Source organism: Protopterus annectens, chromosome 2.part0 (genome assembly GCF_019279795.1).
Source record: "Protopterus annectens isolate FY-2018-M chromosome 2.part0, PAN1.0, whole genome shotgun sequence".
NCBI classification, from domain to species: Eukaryota; Metazoa; Chordata; order Ceratodontiformes; family Protopteridae; genus Protopterus; species Protopterus annectens.
Genome location: NC_056728.1, coordinates 209,154,491 through 209,169,903, shown reverse-complemented (window position 1 = coordinate 209,169,903; position 15,413 = coordinate 209,154,491). Strand labels below are relative to the sequence as shown.

The 15,413-nt window shown below is 44.6% G+C and overlaps 1 protein-coding gene across 1 annotated transcript in view; it reads right to left on the bottom strand.

Annotated features, from left to right (window-relative positions):
- The window catches only part of ANKLE2 (ankyrin repeat and LEM domain containing 2), a gene marked incomplete in the record, with an annotated part of 2,117,323 nt that overhangs the window by 1,238,528 nt on the left and 863,382 nt on the right, over nucleotides 1–15,413 (bottom strand).

Sequence of the window (15,413 nt, the reverse complement as noted above, 5' to 3'; positions counted from 1 at the left end):
ACAGAGATGTAAGACAAGCCAGAGAAAATTAACTCTCACAATTATTTCAGAGCAAATTTTTGGCAAGGCACCAACTAGACTATCTTTTCCACTTCTCATATATAACCTGGCAAAAGGAATTATGAAAATCATTGAAGCCATAAACCTTGGAATCCTGAGATATACTGCTGCAGAATTCTTTGGCTGGAGAAGCTCATGATAAAAATCAACCTTCTCTGGATTAAGAAAAGCCTTTTGCTGAGAAATTTCTAGAAGGCAGCCTAGAAGCACAACCTTGTATGACTGAGTCAAGGTGGATTTCTGAATATTTGTCTAGTACCCCAGATTGGTAAGAAGAGATGAAACCCATGTTAAGAGTCCTTGACACTGGGGGGAAAGACTTTGCAAAGATCAGCAAGATGTCTAGGTAAAGAAATACGGGAAAGCCATTCAGTTTATAATGAACTATCACTACAGCTAGCCACTGTGTAAAACACCCCTGGAGCTGTAGATAACCCAAAGGGTAATGCAGAGAACTGATCCACATACATAGAATCTCAGAAATTTCTTGACGTTTGTGACCATAAGAGTGTGATAAGCATCCATTAAGACTAATGGATTTGTCTAAACATGGGCTAAACTCTTGGCTAGGTTTACAAGGACCTCAGGCCTAGTAACTTCCTATGATCCTATAATGTTACCATGACATTTAAATGAGGAATGAGAAGTAACAGAGTTTGAAGGGTTAGAATTTGGGAGTGTAGTACTTTCACATACAGATCAAGATAGGAAAGATCTAGCACTCATAACATTCTGGAAAAGAAGCCCTTTGCCCCTTTGATCTAAAGATTGGCTTTATGACTCTAAGAGTGAGTGTGTGATGAAGAACCCGAGCTAAAAACTCTGGTCTAGACAATGGGGAGGAATTCCCCCTGACAGAAGTCACTGGTATCCTGTGCCAACTGTAAACCTCCTGAACCACATTTGGCACCCAAGAATCTGAATCTGAAACAATCTGTTGTTAAAGGAGAAAGCATAGATCCAGTTTCTGGGATACACTTGGAGAGATAAGGACAGGAGAAGGTAGTATGGGGAAAGAAGGCTAGCACGGTCATTCGGAAGTACCAGACTGTCCATTTTTTTGGGAAAGATCCTGGTTTCTTGCTGTTTCCCTCCTGACATCTCTTTTGTTGCTCCCTGTTTGCACCGAGTTGCCAGGAACCACTTGTTTGATTTTTAAAAGAAAACAAAGATTGGGGAAATTTGTAAAGAGGGCTTGAAAAATCTTAGACACTCACTGAATTAACTTCCTTCTTTCTTCAAATTGTATGAGGGCCTGAATAATAGAAGGGGCAAACAAAACCTCCTTATCTAAAGCTGAATTTAAAACTTCATACCTTACTTCATCAGTAAACTTCTGATTATGTACTCCAGAACATCAACTCAAAAATACAGCAGTAGCAGTGGCCCTAGACAGAGCATCTGCACAATCATACACATTCCTCACAGCATGTTTAGTAACTTGAGAAAGATTAGAAACAACCAAATTCAGGAATGAACTATCCTCTGGAGGATGACAGGCAAAGTACCCCCTCAAACTGTCTGCAAAAAGAGAAAAAAACTTTCACATATGTGCCTGGTAGTTAAGAATTTGTAAGCTACAGTAGAAGAAAAAGAAAAAAATTCTGTTACTAAATATGACCAACCTATTGCCTTCTTTGTCCACTGGGAAGGGGATGGTATTGACTAGCTGTCTACTGCCAACTGGAGAACAGACAGATAAAGCAGCTGGAGCTGATCTAAGATGAAAGAACAAAAAAATGTTAGTTTGCGGTACTTTATACAGCTTAAGTGCCTTTTTGGAGACTGAAGGTTGAGAGTCAGGAAGCATCAAACACTATTTATTTATTTATCATTTGTTTACTGGGAAAGTCTGACTGGAACACAGCCCATTTTCAGAGGAGGCCCAGGGAGAAATGCTTCAGATGCACATCTTTGGAATGTAGAAGGAAAATGGAGCATCTGGAGAAAACCCATGTGAATGCAGAAGGACATGTAGACTCCACAGAAAAGCCACCCCAGTCAAGAATCATACTAGAGAACCTCTTGCTGTTAGGCGACAACACTAACCGCTGCACCACTGCACCACAACCTTCAAGGTTGGCAAAATGAGAGGGATGGATGTAGAATGGGGCAAATCCACTTGAAATCTATTATATCTCCTCAGTTCAGGATAACATCCACCTTTTCCCAGAAAAATACATCATCCATCTTGGAAACAGTCTGAGATAAAGAATAATATTTCCAAATGAGGTAGAGAAGACAAGTTTCTTCAGAATCAGAGTTAAGGGCTTGGGAATCTAGAGAAGAAGCAGCAGCTCTGTCTTTGCCAATGAATCTCCTCTAACCAATTACCCTCAGGAATATTTTTCTTGACATTGCCCTCAGGTAAGCATTTTGGATCACCAGGATTAACAGCCTGTGAAAACAGCATGGTTACGGTAAGAAAATTATCTTTACTAACAGACACAATCTCTTCAGGTGAACAATGTCTAATCTTCTGTTTTTTCTTTTAGGTAATTGCCTGGCAGAAGACAGACTTGGAGACGGCATTTCAGCCCTATCAAGAGGTCTGTTTCTCCGAGTTATCATAAGAAGCACCCTCCCTCCGTGACTGTCTCCCTAATCCAAAGAAGATGGTTCTTACATCAGACTGCATCAGACAGTGGAACAATCAAAGAAAATGTGGTTGAAACCCTGGTCAATGGTGGCTGAAATTACTATACTAGAGGAACCTAAAGAAGTCTTTGAGTGGTATGAGAAACACCGGTTGGCCACTACAGGTTCACTCACAAATGGCTGTGGCACTATCTGAACCCACAGTGGCTGAAATGGCTCTTTATTGTGTTTTTTCTCCTTTTTACATACACTGGGAGAAGGGCCAAATAGGACCGGAGTAAGTACCCATGATGCAGCAAAGGAAGAGGTCTGATTAGCGGCATGAGAGGGAATGACTCAATCAGAAAATAAGGTGTCACATAAGTTTTCACAACTATCATACAAACACTTACTCACACAGTCCCCTTTTTGCAAAATTAAAAGTAAAATACAGAAAATCCTATCAGAAATGTAGCACTTCACCACAATACAGACCAACTGAAAAGAAATAACAGGTAAGTTGTCATTAAGTGTACACAAGCACTAAAAACATGAAAAAAAGTTTTCAAACGATTTAAAACACTTCCCAATCCTTAAATTCACTAAAATAGTTTAAATGTTTACTTAAGCAGTACACGTTTACTACAAAAATAGCCCTCATATCAATAAATAAGCCCTTTAGGAACAAGGATCCCTGACAAGAAACTTTCGATACTGTTCTAAAAGGAAAATACTACTTTTAGTCACCACATAAAATATAATATTTTCTTAAAAGGGCCGACTTCTATGTGAAAAGGTCCCCTGTGGGGAATTATCTGCTGAAAATAAAGCTTCAAGGCCATTTGCTGCTCTTGTGGAATCTCAGAGCTGTTTCCAGATGGTATTTCTGTGGAAGACTAAGTTAGGAGGGAATAAAGTGATAAAAATCTAGAAGGTTTTGTTAACAATATCTGAAAAACAGGGACAGTACCAGCATCATGAACAAAAGCAGTGGTGGCTGTATGACAGAAAGATAGTAGACACTTGAGACTCAATGTCATATAGACAAATTTCAGTATTAAACTGTGACTATAACGTGTTTATGTGTATACTAACTATGCAAATGACAACAGTGTTGCCAAAATTGACAGATATGGATCAATGCCAGCCTTAGTGGAGCAACAGGCAGCACACTCACCTTTGCTGCAGAAGGCTGTGGATTCTATTCCTATACAGGGGGTGTTGAAGTCTTGAGTGTGCAATCCTACGGATGAGATGTTAAACCTGAAGTCCCCTCTCTTTCAAATAATGGTGGCTCAGGTAAATGCAAAAGATGCAATGGTACCTATCAAAAAGAAAAGGGGAATTCCCAGTACCTTGGCCAAACATACCCTACTGTCATAGATACTGTGACGCCCATGCACTGGCCCAGTAATCACGGAGCCTCAATACTCACCACTAACACCAGTGATGGGCATCCACATTGGGAAGGACAACAAATACACACACAGTAAAGTACAATTTCCCTTAAGAACACACAGAAATCACGGTCAGTCTGGAGCCTTTTTCTCCCTTTCTCTCCAGATCCCCAATAAGACTCCCCACTGGCACAGCTATAGGGTCCAGATCTCAGCCTAGTGGTCAAGCTAAAACCTCCAGCTCCCTCTCTGTCCAACCAGTGCTTCGCATCCCTGCCCACATAGCTGACACACACACACACTTTGAGATAAGAGTTATATACAACCACAAAGACACTCCTGGGGAAGGCTGGCACAGGTTCTCCAGCTATGCTCCTTCCTGCCAGTCTATAAGGTAGTACCAGCTGCCACCAACTACTAATATCATCTACTAAAAAGGCCCTTATGTCCAATTATTACTGTGCAAAATTATTATCCAAATAGTAAGTGTGACCCAGGGCTAAAGCTATGGGAGTAACTTGGCCAGTATCACTGTACACATGCAATGCACTCTAGAGCTTAAACTATCTCTACACAAAACAGCCACAGTTGAAAGGTTGAAAAATATTTAATAATAAAAAGCCACAAGACAATACTTCTTACTACACAGTGCTAGTCAAGAGTTTAGAGATCACAGGAAAATGCTTAAAATAATACTGCAGACTAGTTCTGACATCAATACAGAAAACGGCTAGACTAAACTTTCTATTTTCTATCTATATCTAACAGCAATCACATTTCTAAATCAGCTTGCATCTACAGCAAAGCAGAGTACTGGTGAGTTGTTGTCACCTTAAGACAAAATCCAAAAATGCTCCATCTCTGAGAAAGTCCTTTAAATTGATAATGCATCCTGCTGACTCATTTTAGATTACATCATTCTTAACAGTTCTCTGGTTTCCCAGACTAACAAAGTCTACACTTACATTTCTTAGTAAGCTTGCACCTGGTCAGGAAACCACAGCAAATAAACACATTGGGCAGGATTCACGAAGACTTGTTGCACGGAGTCTAAGAGTAGTGTAAGACTCCATGCAGCCCTCACGATCCAGGAACAGCCCGAAATTCCGTGTAAGAGACCAGCTAAAACGTCTCTTACACGGACTGGGCATGGATATGCTAATCACCTCATGTGCAGCGGAAAGGCATGCAAATGAGGTAGATTAGCGATCCACGAAGCTCAAACCAGCCCGTGTAAGAGCAGTGTTAGCTGCAGAAATGTACTCAGTTGACAACTAAGTACGTTTCTGCAAATAACACAATGGAGCCATTTCAGATCCAAATAAAGGGTGCATATGTGTCAGGCAGCATGCCAATGGCCAAATATGTGGCCATTGGCAAGGTACCCCGATGCAAATATGAGAAATAAATATTTTTCTTTTCGGCGATCGCTGATGTTTAAACGCAGCGCAGCCCCGCGCAAATGGGCTGCGCTATATAAATTATAAAAATGAAGGTTATAAACCCACAAATGTGGGTTTTATGCAATCCATGCAGTGCATAAAACCGACAAATGTGGGTTTTATGCAATACATGGATTTACAATGCAGGGACCAGCAGACCAAAAACAACAAGGCCACCGTTTAGTGGTTGCTAAGGGGGGAAGCTGAGACTAAGACATGTAACTAAGCATTAGTAAGCAATCTGATGTAAATGAGTGTTAGGATACTGAATTCCACTGTCACATAGCAAATAAGCACATTCTGAGTAGTGTAAGAGTTGCATAAGGGGGAGGAACAGAGTAGGAGATAGGTGACATCACAGGGGGGAATGGCAGAAAGAAATGCAGGTCATTGGAGGTCAGTGTTACATGACAGATGTCAGACACATATCATGGAAAGAGGAGTGCCACAAAATAAGCATGGGAAAGTCAAGAAATGGAAGGTGTACACTGTAGCCAACACCAAAGTTTCTTGCTGGGCGTGCATGCGCACGTGTGCGCGCCAGGAAGTGCGAGTAGGGCAGTGTGCGCGCGTGTAAGGCTGAATGAGCATGTGGGAGCCTGTTGGCAGACTTGTAAGACTGTTTGCGCTGGTGTGCGTGCGTTTTAACCCGAATAAGAAGATTCTAAACTGTGTAAGCATGTGTGCACGCGTGTAAGCCACTGTGAGCGTATTTCCGCTGGTATGCGCGTTGCTCCCCCCTGAGGAAACAGAAAGGAAAAAGGAAGCAACAGAATTAGTAGGAAGCTAGCAGGGAATACTGCTGGAGCTAGCAGGTGAAAACAATTAGAATCAGGCAATTACACAGGCAGAATAGTAGCCCAGCCCAGCACTTAAAACTCTGCAAACAGCAGTGCAGGATGTTTGTCTCAAGAGACACTGCAAGACAGGAGTAAGCTATTAGAAGTGAAAACTGAAAAAGCTGAACTCAGAGCAGAAATGCTAGGGGCTGCCATAGCTGTCATAAGGAGACATAGGCGACTTGCTGAGGGTGGTGACAATGCAAATGGTGCAAGACAACCCAAAGTGAGGAGACGAAGAAGAGTGTACAGGCCCAGGGTCATCTACCACGGGTTACATGAGCTGGAGATAGTGGAGCACTATAGAGTGGACAGAGACCTCCTGCAGCAAATTGTCGAGCTGTGCAGGCCATGCCTCACACACAGAACCAAAAGAGGGGAACCCAACCCAATGGAAACCAAGGTACGTGTTGGCCTAAGAATACTAGCAACAGGTACCTTCCAGAGACCAACTGGTGATATGATGGGGATATCACAGGCATCAGCCTCCAGGGTACTGCACCAGTTCCTGGATGCCATGTCAGCACATGTCGGTGATCATGTACATTTCCCCAATGCCCGTGAGGTATTGGCCAGCAATATGCATCTCTTCCAGCAAATAGCGGAATACCCTGAGGTAGTGGATGCAATAGACTGCACGCACATACGCATCAAAGCACAAGCTGGTGAGCGGGGTAGGGCCTACATAAACCGCAAGGGCTTCCCCTCCATCAACTGCCAGGTCGTGTGCGATGCCCAAGGCATAATAATGAATGTGTGTGCTGGCTGCTCTGGGAGCTACCATGATTCCCATATCTGGCATTTGACGCAGCTGTACCAGACATTTGCCAATGAGGACATCCCACATGGACACCTAGTGGGGGATGCAGGTTATGAACTGGAGCCGTGGCTGATGACATCCATCAGAAACGCACACACACCTGAACAGGAACGCCATAATGAGGCACACGCACAAACACGTAATGTAATAGAGCGTGTGTTTGGGCTGCTCAAGTCACGGTTCCGGTGTCTGGACACATCTGGTGGAGCCTTGCAGTACTCACCAACTACATGTACCCAAATTGTCATGGTATGTGCTATGCTACATAATATGATCTTGCAAAAACAGCTGCAGCAGGACCAGCATAGGGCTGGGCCAAACAGCCCCCCACCATTGCCAAGGCCATCACAGGCAGAGCGTGACTCGGAGGAGGAACAACCTGAGCCTGCCCCAGTAGGCAGAAGGAGGCGTGCCCAGTATGCCCTGGCCTTGGCAAAGAGGCAACGCATAGCACAAACACTGGCTCAGTAGGAACCCTGGGAATGATACCCCTCTCTGACTCACTCATATAATAACAGGGATGCTTAAAATGACATAACCTGCTCTCAAACATGTACAGGGAGTGTAGTATGTGCATCTGACAGTGGCAGCCCTGCAGCACCACCTGAGGCATGATTGCCATGTGTTAAGCAATGTAACACCATGTAGTATATGCAAACCTGATGACCCTGACTAACATCCTACCCTCACCAAGCATGATGCCACAATATGAAGATGAGATGATCGAGATGATCAATTGCAATAATTGGCCGAAGTATTGCTGTTAGTCAAAGGGGATCCAATGTTTGCCAGCCTGGGATGACATGCTGAGCATGACATGAAGCTCCACCTGCTAGAGGTGGCGTGCACCTAATAGTCCTGGCCTTATAGATACTGGCAAAGGCTGTTGTTACCCACAGCATGCCTTGAATAGGTAAGGCTCAAAACACAAACCCACCTCCATAGGTATCACAAGGGATAAGAACCTAGATGTAATGCTACCCAATGCCAGAAGTCTAAACAGCAAGATGCATGCAGTCTAAACTCCCCCAGTATGGAGAATGTTGATATTTGTCCTGCAACAGAAAACTGGGTCAAGGCTCACAACAGCACCCTAACACTACCAGGTTACACCTCATACTGTGCTGTACAGCCTCAAAACATGGAACAAGCTACAAAAGGAGGGTGACTAGCAATAATTGTCAAGGATAACCATACCCCCATATTGGTACCACAACAAGAAGCAGCATGGACTAGCCATGGTCAAGTAACAGTGGCTAAAACTGCCTCCCAGTTTATAGGCTGCTACAGACTACTGTCCTAACACCAGGAACTGCAATTGGCCTATGTTGGAATACATGAATTTATCAAGCCCTCCAAACCACATTATATTGAGTGACTGAAAATACCCAAACATAGACTGGGAGCATTATTCTAGCTCCAACACTCTAGGACAACGGTTCCTAGAATCCATAAACCAAAATGCCCAGGAACAACGTACCACTCCCACAAGAGGGGTAAGCATACTGGATGTGATAATCAGCAACATGGGTACTGGATGGCAAGATGAGAAGTGTAACCCTCACTGGTAAGATCAGACCATAGAGTAATCACACCGGATATACACATCCTGACCACAGTCCCTGGCCAGAAAACCAAAGTGAAAAACATGTGTAAAGCAAAAGTTGCACTCCTCCAAACTAATGTGTAATCCATTAAAGGCCCTGTGCAGGTGCAAAATATGGGCCACACCTCAGAACCTGTTATACAGGCATTCCATGAACACTGCCAGGAATGCATGGATTATGCAATCCCAAATAAAACCAAGACACCATGCCATACACGCAGGCATCTGGCATGGTGGACCCCAGCCACTACCAAACCATGCAAGAGAAAGAGGAAGCTACTACATGATAGAGCAAACATAAAAAAGGAAGTAATCTCTGATCAGTAGTATGGCAATAAAATATGTCCACTCATACAATCCACTAAGGCCAGCTACAACAAGTTGAATCTGTGAATCTTGAGGCAATGTTACACCTGCCCCATGTACACAGACAACCATCACCTCCCCCCAAGAAATACAAATATATGTAAGAGATGCAAATATTTATCCAAACCGGAAGCTGAGCTCTCTCATGTCAGTACTGTCAAAACTATCAGGAGGAGAAGGTAACCACACACACCACAAACCCAGTCTCACATAGACCTATCACAACTGCAAACCAAAGACATAAACACAGAAAAACATTCCCGGAGGCTCTAATTACAAACACACCACATCAACAGAGGCCTCCAAAGCAGACACCCAAGCAACCACTACCTCCAAACATAGCACATGCAACACATAGTACACAAAGCTGGTGTGCCAAACAGTCACAGGCCAGAAGGAGAAACAACATGCCTGATACAGTTGTAATAGGTGACTCCATAGTCAGACACACTGCTGTCCCGCTCACCAGACTGAACAAGGGAAAGGGTACAGTAAGCTGCCTATAGGCTGCTACAATACGCCACATAACACAAGTACGCAGGTCACCCCAAAGCAAGTAGAAATATGATGCAGTCATTGTCCATGCTGGCGTGAATAACCTGAGATGTACCTCCCCAGACTACATGAAAAGAGACATAGATGAGCTCTCCGATTATGTAGTCCAGGCCAGTATGACACTGACCGTGTGCAGCATCCTACCCTCACCAAGAATGATGCCACAGTACAAACACAGAATGATCAGCATTAACAAGTGACACAATTACTGGTGTCATTCCAAGGGGATCCAATGTCTGTCTGCTTGGGATGTCATGCTTGACAAGCCACGCTGCTGTGCCAGGGATGGCTTGCACCTGTTACCCCTGGGCGTCTGGATATTGGATAAGGCTCTTGCCACCTCCATAGAGCCTTTTGTAGGCAAGGCTGAAAAGACTAACCCACCTCCCTAGAAAACATAAGTGGAAAGAAACATAAGGGTAATGCTGCCCAATGCCAGACGTGTAAACCTCAACATGCATGCTCCCGAGGCACTCCCCAGTATGGAGAACATCGACGTCCGTGCAGTGACAGAAACCTGCAGCAAGGCTCCTGATAGCACACCAGCACTACCAGGTTATACCTGGACCAAAACATAAAAGGAGGGGGAGTATCCATATTCAGCACAGATACCCACACATCCAGGTAACTGACAATGCACGAAGCATCGGAGACCACCCATGTGCAACTAACCGTAGGCAAAACTGCTGTACAGTCTGTAGCATGCTACAGACCACACTCACACACAGGAACCCCACTCAGCTGTCCTTAAGACACTGGACAGTATGAATGTCTCACCAAATACCAAACAAGGTACTCACAAATTACCACATAGGTGGTAATCCATTATGTATGGAAGGAGTACTCAGGGACCTAGGGACACAAGTGGACAGTAACCCGTCATGTGACACTCACATTGCCAACGTGGCTAGGAAGACTGTCTATATTGGACACCTTATCATGAAAGGATTCACATCTACGTCAACAGAGGTCATAGTGCCCCTATACTGTTCTCTTATCAGGCCCATAATTTACTACAATGCCTCATTTGGGATGTACCTTACCAGACACCTGCAGCAGTTAGAAAGATCTCAAAGGTACCTCACCAAGAGGATAAAGGGTCTCAAATATATGTCATATGCTGCCTGGCTGTAGGCACCCCAGCTGTATGCAGTCACATACTGCCTACGCAGAGGCGTTGTATACCTGTTGTACAAGGCCATGTCCAACACAGGATTAATGGACATGCTCCACCCCAGAAAACCCAAATCCATCGGAGATGTCAGAGCGGGAGATGCCAACCCCAACACATAATGAAATAGGATGTGCTGGAAGGACAGATACAGAACCCAGAGGCTCCCTACACCCTGGAACGGAATTCCACTCCATGTTAGGCAGAGCCCCTCACTGACTCTCTTCAACAGGAATCTTGCCAAGTGGATGGGTGATCGTAGATGTACACTGGGGGTCTTCACTGTGTCACGTCCAGACAGAGGCACAGTAAAGTAAATCCTAAATGGCCATAATATTCACATAGCAAGGGGTGGCGAAAGCCACACACACTCTGGCTAGGCTTAGAAATGCCCTAGGGCGGATAGCCTAGTATGAACCTATGAACATATGAAGATACAAATTGTACAGGACACTAAGGATAATCACAAGGCTTTTTTAACTGATGGTAGGAGCCTTGTTGGGAATTCACAGATATGCTCTGAATCACTCAAATATTACAAACAACATACCAAACACACACATATTGCCAACATCCAACCTGACAGGTGCAGTGCAAACCCCCCCCCCATATCTATCCCAGCAGAGTGCTGGCCCCCTGACATTGCAGATGCTGAGGTAACAGCCAGCATCTACAAAGCAAAACACACAGCATCAATGGTACGAGATGGTGTCCTGGGCTGAGTCCAACATGGACTCCAAGAAGAATGGAATTCCAAATAACACTACTGCTCAATGTCAGCCTTACCACAGGATATGTACCCAAAGAGCAGTGTACAACAACAGTGGTCCTTCTCCACAAAGGTGTTGCCTGAATGGATACTGCAAACTACCACCCCAGAATCCTGACAAGCTTGGTCTGCAAAGCTATGGAAAGGATCAGCATGTACCTCAGACATAAAGATATTGGGGACCTACTGACACTGGACCCTACCCAGTGAGGCTTTCTTAAGTGCAGATCCTGCCCCTTAAACATGTTTGACTCATTTGAAACAGTAAGGTCATTGATGAGGGAATGTGGTCCACACAGCCTAGCTGGACCTTGCAAAAGGCTTCCATACAATACCCCACGTGTTCATTATAGATAAGCTCACCAGCTTAAATATAAACCCCTATGTCAGTAGAAGGGTTGCAAACCAGACCAAGGACAGGACTGACATGGTCAGAAATGCTGCAGCCATGTCAGACTACAAACCAGATATAACTGGCATCCCACAAGGCTCGGTCCTGGGACCGCCCTTGTTTGGTACATATGTCCCATAGGTACAGGCCAACATGGAAGGACTGTGTCTGAACAAGTTTGCAGAGGACTACAAACTGGCCACCATATCTGACCCTCCAGCTGACACAAGCATCCCACAAAAGGGCCACATAGAAACAGACAACTGGTGCCATAGCCATGTCAGCAAGCTAATTGCAGAAAAGTGTATAGTCAACCCCTGTGGATATACAGTAAGTGCCCACCAATTACTACATAGGTGTTAACCCATTAAGTACTTAAGATGTAGTAAGAGACCTGGGGACATAAGTTGATAGATATCTTGCATTGGACAAGCATGTGGCTGTAGTGGTTACAGAAACATACCATATACCCACCTAATCATGAAGGTAGTCAGATCTAGATCAGGGGAGGTCATTGTGGCTCTGTAGTCATCCTTCATAAGCGTCACAATTGACTACAATGGCCCCTGTGGGATGTACCTCAGCAGACACCTCCATCAACTGGTAAGACTCCAAAAGTACCTCACCAGGAGTATCAAAGAGCTTGACCAGATGCCATGTGTTGCCTGATTAAACAAACTGCAGCTCCACACACTGCCATACTGCCCGCCCAGAGGCAAGCTGTGCCTGATGTATAAAGCCATGTCCAAGCTAGAATCAATGAACATGCTGCACCTTGTACAATCTGAATGGCAGTGAGCTATGCACATGAGAGACCTGAACCCCAGCACTAACATACATAGGACAAGCTGTACTGAATGATCCATAACACAGAAGCCACCCCCACTCTTGAGTAAACTCCCAGTACAGGTTAGCCAAAGTCACTCATCGACTCTCCTCAAGAGGAATCTTGATGAGTGGATGGGAGATGGCAGGTTTACCCTGGGTATCACTGTTATGTCACGGGTAGACGGAGGCACAGTATACTAACCATGACATATGTCATGGCAAACTCCAGTTACAATGTGTGTCGAAGGACAAACACACTCTCTGACTAGTATTAGAAATGGCCTAGGGCACATCGCTAGTGTTTGCCAATGTCCACCTATGTTGTGGAATGCACTACCAATGTTGGGCAAGCCTGGTTTAAGTAGTTCATTTCTGAACATAATGCAACATGGTCATATGTGCACAACTGGCCCCTAAACAGTCTGTTGTGCTCACTATGAAAATTTAAAGCAGTGATAGGACTAAAGCCCAGGATACTGTCCATCACAGTGAAAGTACTGAACCAGTACACTATATGGTACTACAGTGTTAGGTCAGTATGAAAGGATGTTGACAGCTGTATGCAAAGTATCCCATGCAAACCATGCAGGCACAGTATAATCCCTGTTGTGTTAAGACACGAAGCAGTTGGCCAGTAAGTACACAACATGACACCCAACACACAACCATAAATGTGAGATATTGTTGAATTTCACACTCATCCACAAATGTGGTGGACTGCAGAGTTCAACATATGGAAAGCTCACACTGGGCATGCTCGCACACTTTGATAAATGAGACATATGTCAGACAACATGCCATGGAAAGGCTGAACTGGGCATGCTCACACACTTAGGCCATATCTCAGTTTAGCAGTTGGCCACACATATCTGGTATTTGTACGTGTTATTCCAGGAACCAACCACATTACAGCAATCTGCCCAGTGCACACAGTTAAATGACTACAGAGACATAAGTGATATAGTGGATCCCTCTCATATTCAAACATCTTCCACAGATACACAAGTTGTTCATAGAAACATGGAATGCTATGGCAATAAAGACCTGCAAACAGTCTATCAGCAACAAATATTGTGCATCTGACAATTAAACATATGGGTGTAGAGGTCAATACTAGGCTGTTTGCCCTAGGGAATGAAAACTTAGCCAGAGTGTGCTTGGCGTCTGCATCCCCAGTACAGTAGGCTACTGTGCCACTGAAAAGTAGGTCACATAAGGCACCGTTTGAGGCTAGTGTGCTGTACCTCCGTCAAGCAGGGACACAGTGGAGATCCCAGGGGTTGAATTTGCTATGCCACATCCATGTTGTTGGTGTGTGCTGGAAGAGGGTTGGTGAGGACCTCTAACAGTAAGTGGGTGTCAATAACAGACTGAGGGGAGCCTTATCTGCAGTGTCTGGACAATTTCACTGTCAACACTTTGTCGTGATGATTAGGGTATGTGCAATTACATGTGAGAGAACTGACCCTTTTGGCAACCAGTACAACACACCAGCTGCTGCATATTCCAATCTCTACACAGAGATGATGTCAGCACCCTACAAGTACAGCAGAAGAGGGCAAATCTCCCAGCAATGCAAATAGCACACTCTGCTACTGCATCTCTCACTACTGTCATAGCACAGTTAGTTATGGCTTTGAATTGCACACATGCCACGTGTGTTTTTGTCACACAGAATGCCCATGTGTGTGGGTTGTTGTTCACAATAATGCATGACATCGATTAAACCAGTAATGGCAATGCACACAAATGATTTATGTGTGTGCCAAATACACATATATACCTGTGACCTTCAATAGTTCCCATGTCTGACGCCTGCCACATGTGAATACATGGTATTTGCACTGGATAACATTATGACTGTGGTTTTCTGTGCGGGTGCTGCATGTGATATGTGTATATACAGTGTGAGTTGTATATGCTATCATCCTAGCAGCGAGGGATACACATCTGTTCTGGGGCATATAGTCTACATGTTGTTGATGAACAGGTGCTGCATGTTTTCACCTGTTGTGGGAGTGGTAACAAGTTGTTCCATAGCAATGCAGTGACTACATACTAGGAACCTTTCAGCTAGGGTGTTGTAGCTACAGTAATTCATCAGCATTCAGTAATACTTCAGCATTCTTGGTGAGGGTATGATGCCAACCAAGGTCAGGGTCATACCAGCCTGTGCCACATGCTTAGAGAGCCCTTCTATGTTCCCTATCATGTAGTTCAGGGAGGTACATCACAGGTCAGCCATAGTGGCATGGACAATGACTGAGTCATATGTGTCCATGCCTCTGACTGACCTGTATGCTTGTGTTATGTGGTGGACCATAGTGCCCCACGGGCATATCACTGTGACCTTCACCTTGTCCAGCCTGGTGAGCGGGACCTCACTGTACCGGACAATAAAGGTACCTAACACAACTGTAGCAGGTGTGTTGTCTAGCCGTACAGGCTGTGACTGTTTGGCACACAGGATTTGTGTGCTATGTGTTGCACGTGTTGTGTTCCAGCTTAACGTATGCCTGTGTGCCAGCTGCAGAGGTTTCTGCTGCTCAGGCAGGATGCTATTCTGAAGCTCCATGAATGCAGCAGTGTGTT